This window comes from Rhopalosiphum maidis, chromosome 4 (assembly GCF_003676215.2).
Source record: "Rhopalosiphum maidis isolate BTI-1 chromosome 4, ASM367621v3, whole genome shotgun sequence".
NCBI lineage: Eukaryota > Metazoa > Arthropoda > Insecta > Hemiptera > Aphididae > Rhopalosiphum > Rhopalosiphum maidis.
This window is the reverse complement of record NC_040880.1, coordinates 37,284,559-37,301,276: the sequence shown is the minus strand read 5'-3', so window position 1 is coordinate 37,301,276 and position 16,718 is coordinate 37,284,559. Positions and strand designations below refer to the sequence as shown.

The window sequence follows — 16,718 nt, the reverse complement described above, 5'->3', positions numbered from 1 at the left end:
CGTGTTAGTGTATATGCAGTTATTAAATATTTTAAATTTACATAATTGCATAGGTATTATAGTTATTATACATATATAGTATATAACTCTAAAAATGATTGAAACTCATCAATAGGTATTGTCAAATTCCATTATATATACATAAATACATAAGATAATATAATAAAATGTATGTAATATTATACCTACATAACTTTTATTCGGTGTAGTTGACTCAACAACACTACTTGTCCACTTGTATATAACGAAGTTCTTTGCTATTCCTCTCAAATACCAATTATGGTCCAAACTCTCCACTCAATAGGTATACGACGTACGTGATTTGTTACTACTTTTCTTCTTAATTTGTATTTTTTTAAACTATGATTAGCATATTATTATATGGAACAAAACCTATGGGTTTTCGGTAAAAATATATTATGAACGTTTTCTGTGATACAATTTAATAACTATGTAAATATTAAACACATTATGTAATCGGTATTATATTGTTATTCGCCATATTGATGTCTTGGCGATGAAATGAATTTATTCGAACGCCAAGGAAAAAAAATAATATCACAAATACCTGAAATTCAGAATAATTTGTTCTGGACACGAGACCTCCGGAGAGCGAAATGTTCTAGATCATTATTAAACTTACTTGTAAATACCGGGTTTAATTTACAAAGACGGGAAATAACAAATTTCTTCTACTAATATTATAAGTATAACATTATGTGTTTATTATTTAAAAACGTCCGACGAGTGGTACGCCAGTTTCGGCCTGAGGTCCTGCGGATTCCACACGAATCAATTATTTTTTTATCATTTATACGCAATGTATGTTAAATGTTGTTATATACCTAAATATCTACGCCATACAATATATATATATATGTTACTATATCCATCGTATATGCGCTAATCATAATAGGTATATTATACGGATTTTACTGGCTGCTATTAATTTGTTTTTCTACTTAGTCAATCACAAATCACAATTTACTATGTTTGTAAAATACAAAAATAATATGCGTACACGAAACCATTGTCTTGTATGTCAATATATAAATATTTTAACAAGAATCAAAGTCAAAAACCAACATGGAATTTCTGCTTAAAGTATTATACATATATATATATATATATATATTATGTGTATTTTCGATATATATTATACGCAAAGACATATTATTGTATAAAATAATCTTCAGTTTTTATTTATAGTTAGCCGAGATAAGATAGGTAGATACATTATAGTTTAAAATTTTTTTTAGTTCTCAGAATGTATAAAAATATTATGCTTGAAGATTAGTATACTCTTAAAGCTATAACTACTTTCTTAGACCATATTGAATGAGTCACTAAAGTACCAATAAACATTGAAAATATTATTTTGTTCTATCGATAATTAATTATTTATTACTTATAAGTTTATGTGTTTGGAGTTCAGTAAAATTATACAATAATACAATTTTTAATGTTTATGTAGTAGTTTCAGTTAAAAAAGTTATAGCATTTAATTTTTTTAACATTAAAACAATTTTTTTTTTGATTTCTGAATTTATTATAGGCTATTTTACTAACCACTATTAAAATAGTAGATAACTGATAACTGATTGACATTTTTAAAAGGTTTTCCCAGTGTGCATATTATGTTTATAACAGTTAAATTTCATCGTGTCGATATTTTATAAGAGTAATTTAGGACCAATTTAGTAGTTTTCAAAACTTTTATTTTCATTATCTTTCAATAACTATGCAAATGGCAATAATATATTAAGGAGGTATCTATATATTTCTATATTTCTATCTATATATTATCTATATTTCCCATATTATGAAATTTATTTGCTTTATATATTGTAGTTTAGCAAATTCCCAAAAATATTAATTTTAGTTACATATAAAAAACATTTATAATTATAAGTAGGTCATGGCTTAACTTTAAAAGAAGGAATTCTAAATTATATATATATGTGTGATGCGTAATATTATATTTTATTGGCTTATTTATTATACGATTCGTCGTTATAGATGGTAAAAATGAACTGTCCACTTGATAAGCTATATAACTTATTTAGCCACTACTTTTTTAAGCTACTTAGAAAATACTGAATAAAATAATGTATAAAGACATAAAGATGATTCGCCACTACGTTTTTCCTATTAAAAAACTGGTTTGACAATGCTATAAAACAAAAAGTACTGGTCAACTAGTTTTTCGCTACCATTATAAATATTATACGTAATATATAACGCTTTAATCGTTAATTATTTTATGTATATTATATTGCATATCGTCATATGATGTTAAGGTGATATTAACTTTTATTTTAGTAATGCTTTAAGCCCTTAAAATATTTTAACTGTTATCTATAAATTACTGTAAATCTTTTAAATGGATTTTTTTTCAAACATTTCTGGGTAACTTATTATTCTACTTCAGTTTGAAAATTATATGCTTATATGCCTACCTCCTACCTATATATTATAAGAAAACGCTAACATTTTTATAATTACGATTGATAATTAATATTCTTAAAAAATTAAACGCTGTCGAGTAATAATAAGTATAAAATAAGAGAGTAGATTACCAATCAGCAATCAATTAACTAGCTTTTTAGAGGGAAAGTGGGTTTGGCTTGTGATAATTATTAAACGTTTTGATGGGACTACCAATCATCGAAGCCAGTAGATACTGGAAAGCTACTGTAGGTTATATTGGTTATATTTTGTATTTACGTGACTTTCGTTCTTAGTATTATAAAAATCAATGCACACGTCATTGAAAACTAGTGCAATATTTTCTGTACATACATTTAAGTATCTATAAAATACGTATATAAACACACCGACATTTATTTTTGTATTTATAATTTTTTTTTTTAAATTGCTAGTCAGAATTCTACGAATACTTGTTACATTATATGTGAGTACTTCAGCACTTGCCTAGTTTTTCTCATCTTAACACACGATAGTATATAAAATATACTATATATATATATTATATATTATAATAATATGGGTGATGACTAAAATAAATATGCTTGAGAGCCACACGAATAAATACAATTAAACCAAAAGCCTTAATGTTTACTGATACATTTTTAACAAAACAATTAAAATTCAAAATAACAATAAGCAAATTTTGATTTTATAAAAAAGACACGAGCCAGTTGGCCACCTCTATTATATAGCATTATAGTATAGTAAAATTAAACTATTATAAATATGCAAGTGCAACCATGTATCTAAAAGCACATTTATTTAATTTATTTTTGTTTTTATATTATTATGAAAGAGATCTATTACTTATATTTATATTTATTTATTTTTACGGAAATAATATCTATTTATATATAATGACGAGTACAAATACAATACATAATATAATAATATCGTATAGCTAATATTTAGTATACAACTAAACAAGGAAAATAAATAATTAAGTTAAAGTTAACATAAATAAATAAATTGAACATATGCTATCTACATAGATAACACATATTAATAATTGCTTATTGCTATAATTAAATATAAGACAATTAATCAAGATCTGCAGAATTACCGTCTGACATAAAAAGTATTGCAGTAGATGATTACAGTGAATAATTGTTTTTTATTCTAGTTATGAAGAATATATCATACTATCATTATAAATATTATTGTTAATTTTAAAATTGAGGGTTTCAAGTGTAAGTGAAACATTTATTCTATTTTTAAATAGTTTTAATAAAACCATTAAATTCGGGTATTTTTTTATATTTTTAGCATAGACATATTAAGAACCTTTAAAATCATTATGTTCGATGTATAATAATTTTCTATTTTCAATGTAAAATAAAGGAATCAAAATAATTAATTTTAGATGGATTCAAGACTGTGATCAAGTATTAAGTATAAAATATAAAATATGATACATAATTCATAAAATAACTGTACAATTTTTATTACCTAAACATATTATTTTATTATAATTTACATAAACTTTATTCAAAATTAGTTACTATATTATATAACTTGCGATTTAAATATATATATATTTTATGTTATACTTTTATTACATTACAAAAATTTGTCCGTATCATATTTTAGTATAGGTTTATAAACGCAATCTAATATTTTTTTCAAAACTATAAAAATAAAACAAGTTAAACTAAAATATTAGCTTAATTAGTTAGTGTTTTTATTATTTCAAGGCATTAGAAAATGTATGTATATGTGGCAGATTGGGAAAAGCATGTTTAAACAAGTTAGATAAAAATCATATTGAAAAGTTGTGACAGTTTTTATACATTTTGCTTTTTAAAAGGATAAAAAGCGCTTTTATAAATTTGTTAATTAATAATTTTTAATTGTTCGTTAATTATTTTTTTTTACATTTATCCTTTTAATAAAATGTGTTTTTAGTTATTATACATATAATTAAAGTTGTTCATGAGGATGTGTGTATCTTTGAATTATTTTGTTAGCGTTTGTGTTGTTAATCTGTTATGTATTATTAGTGTTTCCATAAATTAAGGACGTAATATCAGGCCACTTTTACGTAAACTTACTAGACCAAAATATTGAAGCGAAAGTCCAAATAATGAAAACAAAAATGAAATATCTATATTATTATCTTAAAATATGTTCATTTCTTGTATTTTTTTTTTACTTTTTTAAAACTATTCTTTAATAAGGAAGAAAATTATAAAATATTATTAAATGATAAATTTGTCTTCGAAAAAAAGGTTATTGATTTATAATATTTGTGAAGGGGAAAATGTGGAACCTCTCCCAATATTTCGATTTAACTTCAAGTATACGTAATTGGTTTCGTCGTGTTCAACAGTAAGAAAACGATATGTATAGCATTGGGATGGATAAGAAAACCTATTTTAAATACATATGAAGCTACAAATCATAAATCAGAATGACTGCGATAGTTCACCTCAGCTTTTGAGAGGTTAGAATTACCTTTTATAAGATTTTAAAAATGTTATTGTATAATATAGTAGATTAAAGTAATAAATAATAATATACTTGTAGGTATAATAGTGAAAAGTCCCAACGATTAATATATTTTAATTGCAGCATAAATACTAAAATCGTTAGATGAATCAATATTATTTTTTGTTTAAATATACAATTTCACCAGAATATAAACTTACAAAAACTTAACTATAATAAGCTTATAAAAAAAAAAATGTTGACTATGTACCTATTTTCTATATTTTTTATTACTGTATCAATAACTTATGAGAAACTTCCTAATTAAATTCAAACTTTTTAAATAATATACCATAAAAATGAACTAAAATTTACTTAAAAATTCAACTAAAAACAACTTAAATTTCAAATATCTATAAATAACTATTAAAAAGAGATTAAATATTTTGAAAACGATATCATGTCTAGAAAAAACTATTATAAATATTAGTTGAAAACCCTTTTAACTGTTAGGATCGAACGTTGTCGGTATTTTGATTAACATAAAAGGATTTTTTTTTAGTGTATGATTATAATGCAAATTTGTGCAAATGTTTTAATAGTTAATTAGGTATACATAATAATATTATAACTAGTATTAAAAAGTATGATTTACGACTCAGGTTAATAACTATTATAATTTTTATTCTAGTGATTTCAATTATAATAACGAGAAACATGTCACGTAATATTATTTCCATAAAATTGATTCAAATGGGGTGTATTTTTTATAATTTATTGGTATTTAGTCCAAACAAGTCCTGTCCCGTGTATGTGTATACTGTATATATTATATAGTATGATATTATGACGTATTATTTACGTATACAAAATAACTATTTTTTATCAAAATTAATAATTATAACATTATATTTAATGGTTTTAGAAATAAACCGGTTCAATGTAAACTCTTTTTGTATTGTTCAAACAAAAACTGCAGTACCCACAGCTCACTTTTCATTTTAGTGAATTGGTTAATAATATTTTAAAACACCATAAACGGTATTACATTAGTAAACCCGAACTACAATAGTACAATACTATAATATGTCAAAATTATTAATGTGTATAAAGTATATTATAAGTGCTATATTTTAGTTTCATCTCTCGTTTTAAGACAAGAATTAGTCATAATCATCATCCTTCATCACACATAAATATATAATTATCATTTATCATAATTTTTTTTATTTAAACATTAATTTAACGTTAAGGGTATAACATACCGCTAACATTAATGTAGCCAACATACGTAATAATGTAATACGTCTGTTATCAGATTCAGACAATATAATAATATGTTCTTTAATGATATGCGATTTATGACATTATTTTACTATATAATACTCCTTAAACAATTTGCCGCGACAAATAATTTAATTAAGATCTTATTTGTTTTAGACTGAACAGTTCGTATTTATTTAGTGATTTTATTAAATTGCTCATTTTCATTACTCTTTGGTCCTCGTACAAATAACGACTGTTGCCGTGAAGATAATAAAATTTATCTCAAAACCTATAAATAATAATAAAAGATTTATAATATTAAATCATATTATCTCCGCAACTGTCTTATACAGTTAAACCTCATTATTTATTATTGTCCATTTAAATAGTTATCTTTTTGATTAATATTATCTTAGGCGTATTTTAATTTTAATTTTTTATCTCCTTATTACTTTACACATATCTTAACCTATAGGGCTAACATATGCTAACAAATTCATAAATTTCAAAATATTAGGTACCTTCACTTTTCAGATATTAACTAATGCGCCTTCCTACATTTCCATTCATACACTTTTTAAATATCTAAGATAAGCATCATAATACCATGAAGCTATATTTTTCTACAAATGATTTCACGATAAACTACTTTGCTATCTCAACATTCTTATTAAAAAAAATATCGTTTTTTTCATTCCGGGAAATCCTCAAAGATACTTAAATCATAATTGCTTTTGTGATAATCATAATGGCTAAAATAATATTATAAGCATAATACTATAATTTATTCACTAAATTCAAAATAAGAAGTGTCACCAATAGGTGGGCTCTTTCATTTTAGGTTTCACTTGCATATTTTTTACCCTTTTCACACTTATTTATTGTTCTCTGCAGTATAGATATAATAATAAAAAATAAGAAAACTAATAACCACGAATTACGAATATTTAAGAAATTTTAAATTATAATAATATTAAAATACGTATTTTATTGTCAAGACTCAAATCACAACCTTCCTATTTTTATTTATTATTTTTTATTATTTTTTTTTCGTTAATCGAACGGATTTTTTTGTTTTTGATTTACTGAACAATAACAACGCGATTGCGCAGACCGTTTTTCTTCGCCAACACGATACAGCACGGCGTTTATATTATAATATGTCATTTTCAGTTGTCAAATAAACAACATTAAACTGTAACCGAATTTAGTATACAGGTCGCAACTTGTAGATACTAGGTTTTCGTTTTTTCTACATCTTTATATAATAAAATATATTCGGTTTAATTATCATCGAAATCAATTTTGACTGCAGATACTTACCATATAAACTATGAACTATATTGTATTGTATATAATAATATAATTACGTATGGTCCAAAAGCCAAGAACTAGAACAATCGATTTAGAGGTTCTCACGCACTATATGCAAATAATATAATATATTTTATATATATATATTTACCGTCCATATCATTATATATTATACAAACGCCAAAACACACAATAACATTATAATGCTATACGTGTAATAACAGCAGGCTGCATAATATAAAGGTATCTAGGTACCGACCATGTATAATAATAATATATTGTTGCGCCTTCTAAACTTCTACAGTAACATAATATATCGTAATAAAATAAAAACTGGGAATCGCGGGGCTATCCATTTGGCGTTTTAACTCAATTACCACCCGAAACAAAACTGTTTTGTTATGGCCAATGACGGTGACCACTATAGGCAGATATTTCGAAACCGGCACGTATATATAACTATACATACACTACATATACTTATATATAGGCACAGCGTATAGTATATATTATGTATGTTATGTGGACGAACGGGATGTTGCGTGTATTTACAATATATAGGCGTAATAATAAGCAAAAATAATAAAATTATATATAGTAAATAAAAATAATAATAATAATAAAACAACCGCAAAGATATCTTTGGTAAATATCAATTGGTTGCACTTCTTTTTTCGGTATTGTACTCGCTATTATATGTAGGTAAACGTACATATTTAAATTATCGACGGTGGTATTTTTCGTGTAAATTGCAGTCGAAATGCTTTCACCGTTATACATACACGCCGGACAATATATTGAAGACGGTTATCATCCGCTACGTAACATTTTCCGTCGGGTCTCGCGAAGACCCGTCGTTATATATATATATATATGTGTGTGTGTGTGTGTGTGTGTGTATCAATAATGATTTTCCCATATATCGTCCGAAACATAAATAACACGCGTATATGTTAGTACGTTTATGCACATATACAGTATAATAATACGTAATATTTTTTACGTTAGATTTTTTTTTATTTTATTTTTTTGTCACCGGATTTTCAACAGATTATAATTATTATTATAAGGAACGGAATAACCTGTAGGTATATATGCGACTGCCTGGTGTATTATACATTGTTGTTACCGCACCGTATATAATAGAGACGTCTGAGGATAAATACGTATTTAGTTTTTGTCGAAATATCAATACGCCGCTTTTTATAACAACCCATTTGTTTTGTATAATATATTATGTATCCGTTATGTTATATAGTTCAAATCGTTTTTTAAGTTTTTTTTTCTAGTATGTAGCCCATATGCTAATTGATACACAATATATCATGAATATATATGTATATACCAGTATACTACGCGTTTGATGTAGACTGTTGAGAGACAAAATTAAACGAGATATTTCTTTTTGTCAACCTATCACAGGCATTGGGTATTTTTCAATTTTTATGTACCGTGTTCATATAAACTTATCAGCGTGTAAATTTACTATACAAACTATTATATTATTTTCTATTTCAAATAATTAATTTATATTTTTATAAATATATATTATATATATATTAGGTATAAATATATTTTTATTGAAGAATTTTCAATAAACGATTAAGACTTTAACGATCAAAACATTTTTTTCAATTTCATTATTCTATTCAAGAATTCGGTATTATTATGAATACTTTCTATTAAATAGTATCATTTATTCAGATTTCCGGTCTTCCGTTAAAATTCTAATTAAAAAGATCGTCTATATTCCATTAGGTTTAGTTATTATCATATAAATTACTAGTAGCTATATTATACATGGACATGAGAATTGTATAACACTAATGTAACCAAGTTCACAATCTATTTCTATACATCATTACTTTAATGCATGGCAATTAAAATAAGAATTTATTTGAAGTTTACTTAAATTCATTATATTTTATTCAATCAAACAAAATACATATACAGATTGATTCTCCAAGCGTACTCATCCCTTTTTTCTTCTTCAATAATATAGTTCTTCAAAATCTAATTTTGGAATTTTTAAATATTGTTAAAGACCAAAATTTCTCTAGAGTTTTATTGTACTAAGTAATTAAGAGATATTCTACGTGGATACAAACTTCTGTTATTCAAATAAAACCCCTTTCTACTATAAATTATTTAGTGATTATTTTTCTTAAAATACTGACAAATCAAAATCAAATTCAAACAAATAATTTGTGAGTTTTTTAATTTTGTGTATAATAAAGGTTCAACAGGTTTATACTAATACGTAAATGATAGTGGGTTTGGAATATTTGTGAGTTATAGTAATATTAACATCTTAGTAATTTATATAAATTTATCAATATTTAAAATTAATAATTTATAAAAATTTGTTAAATAAATACGAGTTTACTAAATTCGATATTATATTTTTTTTTTATAATTTGTGAAACCATTTTTAAGAACAATCATTCTTAATAAAAACATTTTAATACTTAATAAAAACCACTCGTTAAAATTTAAAATTAAGTAAATTAAAATTTTTAAACAAAGTATCCCTGAAATAATTTTAAAAATATGTAGGTTATTTTCAAACAGAAATTTGTATTGTTACAGAACATTCCTTAAGTATTATAAAAACATCTTCAAACATATTATTTAATTATAAATTTCAAAAATTGGAATCTAAATCATTATTTAATGAAAAGTATTCATCCCCATCACCCCGAACATGCTTTATAAATTACTCTGTAATACAATAATAAGCAACTTCCATATTACGAAGTATCCGGGAGAAAATTCTTGCTATAGAAAAATGTCTTGAATAGATTTACATAAATTTGATTTTAATTTGATTATGATTTTAAAAAATATTTCGTTAAATAGAAAATTGCGTACAATTATATTTCGATTTGTGGATGTATATGTTTTGTGTATAAAAGTTAACATATTTTATTTTTATCAAAATAATTAGATCTACACTATTAACACATTTTATTATTAATCATTACCTATTCATTAATCTTTAATCTTTATACAAGATAACTTTATGATAAATTATTTTTTTTATAATTTAGATGATTAATATCAGATACTTAATATTATTATGAACTATCATATGTTAGAAACTAACGAGATATATCTATATATATATATTTAATCAACCTATAATATATTATTAAATAATAATATCTACTAATATTCTATTTATTTTTGTTTCACTTTCAAGTTTTTTCATGTATTCAGCATAGTTTTGTCTTTTTTGTTGTTTATATTGTCATTATTATTTATTTTTATTAGTAAATACTCCAATTTCACCAATCAGTGGTGAATTGTACACGTATATTAATTGTAATTATATGCATATGTACCATTAGATGTCCAATAAAATCATTATTATTATTATTATTAAACTTAGTTTGATTATTTTTATTTTACCAATTCTTAAAATGTTAGCCTGTATACTGAACACAAAGTCTATTTCAATACTGTATAAAGTACTGAAATAAACTTTGAAACTATTGCAGTGACGAAGATCACTTACATTATAATATAATAGATATAATAGAGATAACAATTGTCAATTACCGATAAGAATTTAAAGTAATCAGTATACATTTCATTAATTGTTATTAAATTATTTTTTGTCGTTACCAGTTGCATTTTATAATACGCGAATACACGATGTTCAGTATAGGCGGCATATAAATTAAGGATTTCCAAACTTTCTAGCTAATAGACACACTCCAGTATACTATTATATATTCAAACATAGTGATCTAATGTGTATTCACTTTTCATTATTCCTTTAAATATAACGTAGGGTATTAAATGAGATTGCATAAAGTCTATTGTTTGGTATTATTATTTTTTGTATAAATGTACATACCTAACATTTTATTATAATTTTTTTAGTTACTTGTGTATTCATGACGGCAGTTCTAATGTCTCGTATTACACAACACCATGTGAAAAATTCCCATTCAAAATATAATAATTATATTTTAGTTATTATTATAATATTATGAGTAAAAACTTTAATATCGTATGCAATTATAATTACATCGTAACCAAAACGTGAGCCGTCTTTTACCTTATTTGTATTTACGTAGATCTTAGTGAAAGTGTACGATAGTTTTAAATAACAATACTTGATCATTTGATTATTTAATTTAATTTCAAATGTTTGCCTATTGTCTTAACTGATTAATCAAATCCATTAGTCATAGGTTAATGATTAGTATTCCAGTACTTGTTCCTACCAATTCAATTAGATGGGAATAATGCTACGTAGTATATTTTCGAAGTGAACGCCTATAATTTTTACTATAAGATTTTTCTCTAAATTAATATTATAAAAATGTTTATTTTAAATACTGATAAGTGATAAGTAATAATACTATATAGTATTATAACTTAATATTATCACATTCACAGCAATACGATTTCTGTCAGTTATCTTAAGATTATTTTATAGTGTATAGTAATTCTATATGTTTGTTTAAAATAAAAATATTTTATAAAAAATAATTCATTATTGATTATTCATAGATGTAAAGTTAAAAGTTTAATCCTAATAACTTTATAACTAAGTATAATCATCATAATTTTATAAATTACAATTACACAAATTGTGTTTACACTGTTTACAGCACATATTATTAGTTTTATGTATACTTTAAGTTAAACTAAATCCTCCGTAAAATATATTTGAATTGTTTCATTTCTAACATTATATAATTTAAATATAAACAACAATATTTTTTAAGATCTATATTATTTTTTCAACATTTAAAAATGTTTACTATTCGTTTTCGTCAAAAATAGTGTTTTACTTGGTTTTTATAAATTATGTACTAGATACAGGAATTAATGCAGTCTGGTTTTAATTTATATAACAATATAACCAAACATAATCGCGATTTTGATATGAAATGATTTTTCAAACACATGTACATCTAAATTTTTTCCTTCGAATGAATTTATTTTAATTATTTTCATATCAAGGTACTTAAGGACTATAATATTTTTAAATATTGTATATATATTTTCAAATTCTTATATTTGCTTACTATTTACCGAATTACTTGAATTTAACTTTAAATAATAAGCGTTTCTTTATCGAAGAAATGAAAATTTGATTTCTGATAGCTACTACATAATTTGTACATAAAAAACAAGAATATATATTATTTATTACGACTACTGACGAAAATGAAAAATAATCATCTTCCTATTATTTTTTACGAAATTGTAAAATTCGTTTATTCGTTTCGATTATTATAGTAAAATATATTATTATTATATGGCGTAATGCCATTGACGGCACTCACTTATACTTATAGGCGTCTGACTTGGCAACGATGACGTCCCCTCGACGGCTGCTTCCAGCTCCAGTTCGGTGTATATAGTCAGGGGCACTAATATATTATGATATGCGACAACGTGGTCGTCGTGAGATTTACCGGACTAATGTTTAGTGCGATTTCATCACGTCAATGGTCAAGTAGTATAATATCGTGTACATCGTATCGCACGTCTGTGTGTGACGCGAACGACAAATACGTTGTCACGAGACGGAGCAAATTAATACCGACGAAACGATCATGTAACGACGAAGGAATAAAAAAAAAAAAAAAAACAAACAAACAGCGCGATATATTATTCTATTGTGGCCACATGCGCGTCCTGGCCGACTGTCCGTTATCGACGTTATATCGTGTTCTCCGGCCGACTGTTAATTCGCGGCCGCCACACTATCGCTCGCTGGTATATAATATTAGTGCCACTCTCCGCGCTCGCACGAACACGCCCCTTCCGTGCCGCCGATTTTTCTCCGCCGATCAACGCGCTCACACATCCTAGTCACAATATTATAATCGTTATAATAATATAGAATCACATTGTTATGTATAATATATTATATTGGGCGATTCACCAAGTGTTGTTCATCCCCATTTCATATTCTTTAATCGTGAATTTACTGAATTTATTAGAATTTTTAAAGTTTTGAAGTGACTGGATCAAATTTTAAAATTCCACGATTTTCAATGATATTTTATTTTTATAAGTATCTTGTAACAAATACAGATGATTTTTTTGAAAATGTTTACATGTCTAAATATTGAGTTATAACTTTTTATTTAACAGAGCGATAATAGTATAATACTTATTATATAAAGTCACTTCATGATGATTTGGAAGTTGTAGTAGATAACCAATAATATTATTAACATAAATATTTTATTTTATAATTCGTAAACACGATCGGAGTACATAGAATAATAATTAATAACTAAATATCAGGCCTTTGATTTCGTTATGATTTCTGGTGATGGGTATATTCAAATATCAAAACTTCAGAATAAAAATAATTAAGTGAACATTTGGGTGTTCATAATCGTTAATATTAATATAAATTTATAAACCTATTAAGTAGTTCCAGGAAAAACCTAATTTTAAATACAGGTAATTCGTTAATTATTATAGGATATTTTTTAGAATATTATTACGAAAATCTATTAATAAAATATAATTGTTATTATTATTAGTTGTAAAATATATTATTAGTTATAATTGTTTACTTTTGGATCAAAAATAATTAATTTCACTAAAAAGTTCCACCATAATATTATGCTTGTAAATTATAATCGTTATTAAAAAGTTAACTAATTAATCGAATTTACTACAAAACATAGGTCCGGTGTTAAGAGTTTTATTAATTTTACAAGTGTTATGACTTAATGAGTTCTGGTTAAATTGATTCTTGAGTGCAAGACTCAGAATTAGTTTAAAAGAATTTAATTTTAAAAAAAAGTCGTGCATTTAAGCGCTAATATTTACCTTCTTAATCTATTATTATCGATTACGTAAAATATATTGTTTTAATTCATACAATTGAATAACTCAAAACATTAACATTTAAAAAAATAATTATCTGTTAATTTCCAATAAAAAAATTGTTCTCATATGATAAAAAAATGTTTATAGATATATCGCCAAAAGACACTCCTTAAATGACAAGATCTAAGTAAATATTTAAAAAAAAAATGGTACGCTGAAAAATTTAAAAAAATTAAATTTACATAAATTCACAGTCAAACGATAAGAGGTATTACTAATATGCATGCAAGGTGAACCACCCTGTAAATATTGTATATATTTTATATCTGTATTTAACACTATAAATTAGAATATTATGTAGTACGCAAACGTATAATTTTATGACGATATTATCATTATGCGTATAGATAATATAATATCTATATTATTATAATGTTTGTGCATAATAATTTTGATGTAAACCTAGGTAGCTAGATATCATTCGTAATTACTAGAAATTACGAATTTATTAGGATAAGAATATAGTATAATTCTGTATTTTGAACACGCTCCTATAATTTATTAGAAATCTTCGATATTAACCACATTTGTTTTCCAGTTATCCACGGCTATTATAATATAATCTATTACTTATAATAATATATACTGTGTATCTAAGTATTGATTAATTATTTTAAGGGAGGCGTTTTTTTTTTTTTATATTTCAATGAGAGTTTTCAATTGAAGTCTAGATAATAATAACCCGCAACTACTGTGTGCAAAAATTATGTAAAAATCAGAACAAATGTTGTATATTAAATTATTATCCATGTAAGAAACATATTTTTATGCTAAAAGCCCGAAGCAATCAAAACAAAATCGTAAAAAAATTAAATTTGTAGAAGCAGACTACGAATGTAATGGTTTTTTTAACGATTTAATTTTATACAGTTATATTTTACTAGTTTATTACTGATTTATTAGTAAAATCATATTTCTGCACATACCTATGTATAATTTATCTTGAATATCAAAATCTCATGTATTAAATCGATTACATATTTGTATATTTTTATATTTGTAAATTTTGTTGGTTTATACTGTCAATGACCTAAAACAATTTTCCAATATCAAGGAAACATTAATAAAAAAAAAAATGAAAAACTGATATGTGACAGTTATTTGGATGGTATGATGACATATATTTTATGATAATTTTCGAATCAAAATAAAAATAACAGTACTGTCAATCTGAAAATATAAATAAACTATTGTGCATATTATAATTTGCATAAGAATTTTAATATAATAGGAACAGTACAGGTATACGTACAGCATGTCTAGAAAGTTTAGAAAACCTATGGCCGGGGTCACTCGCGATATAATGACAATGCATACTTGTAGTTAATGATGATACATAAACTAAACAAAAGTAAACTTTTGTATACCATTATATTTAATAGGTAATCTTTGAAAATATTAAGGAATTTAAAAATGTCAATAAAATATGTAAATGGTAAGATTACAAAATACACCTTACAGTTTGTATGTATAATAATATTATGAAGTGTATATCTTTATAGGTACCTATAATTTATACACAATATACACTTACTAAATGACCAAAAAATAACAGTTTTGTTTAACTGATTGATATTCCTTGATTATATCTTACTTCATAATAGACAGTTTTTTAGAATTTTTAGAATATTTTTAATATTTTCCAAAATAATTAAGTATACAATGCAATTATATAAAACTTATTATTAAATGTTAACCAATTCTAAAAAATTATATTTTCAACAACTTCACTTGGGTTTAAGTATTTATTCTTATTTAGGTATTTATTATTTTATAGAGAGATCGGACGAATAATGACATACACTCATGATTTGTCACAATAATCAATAACATAATTGTATTAGATATCATGTTACATTTTTCATAACTAAGTGTCTATATATGGCCAAACGAAAGTGTCATTTTTTTTTATCAATTAAATAACTTGTTAGAAACGGATTTTACTTGAGTACTAAAAGGGTTAATGTTTTACAAAAAATAAATAGATGTAAACAATTATATAATAAATAAATTATAAAAAAAAACATAAAATGCATTTGAATAATTACTATTTAATATATTCAAATACATTCATTATTTTAGATTTTATGAAAACATGAAAAATTTCGGTCTTTATAATTCAGAACGAAATCATTCAAAAGCTATTAATCAATGAGTATAAGGTCTTAATTACCTATTCAATTAATAATAATTAACACGCGGTTCTCTTTAATAAATGAAAGGTGAAATATATTATTATATATTGTATTGTATTTTTAGAAAAACTTCTATTTGTAAATGGTATATAGTTATTTATATGTATCATATATATGTATTGTATGTATATATATATATGAATGTATATT

General features: G+C 24.2%; 1 protein-coding gene across 2 annotated transcripts in view; it reads right to left on the bottom strand.

Annotated features, from left to right (window-relative positions):
- The window catches only part of LOC113548329, a 48,776-nt gene extending 35,684 nt beyond the window's left edge, over positions 1-13,092 (bottom strand). For both annotated transcript variants that reach the window (XM_026949150.1, XM_026949149.1), the window contains exon 1: positions 12,804-13,092. The gene's annotated coding sequence lies outside the window, so the exon portion shown is untranslated. The remainder of the gene's footprint in view (positions 1-12,803) is intronic.
- Positions 13,093-16,718: the final 3,626 nt, after the last annotated feature.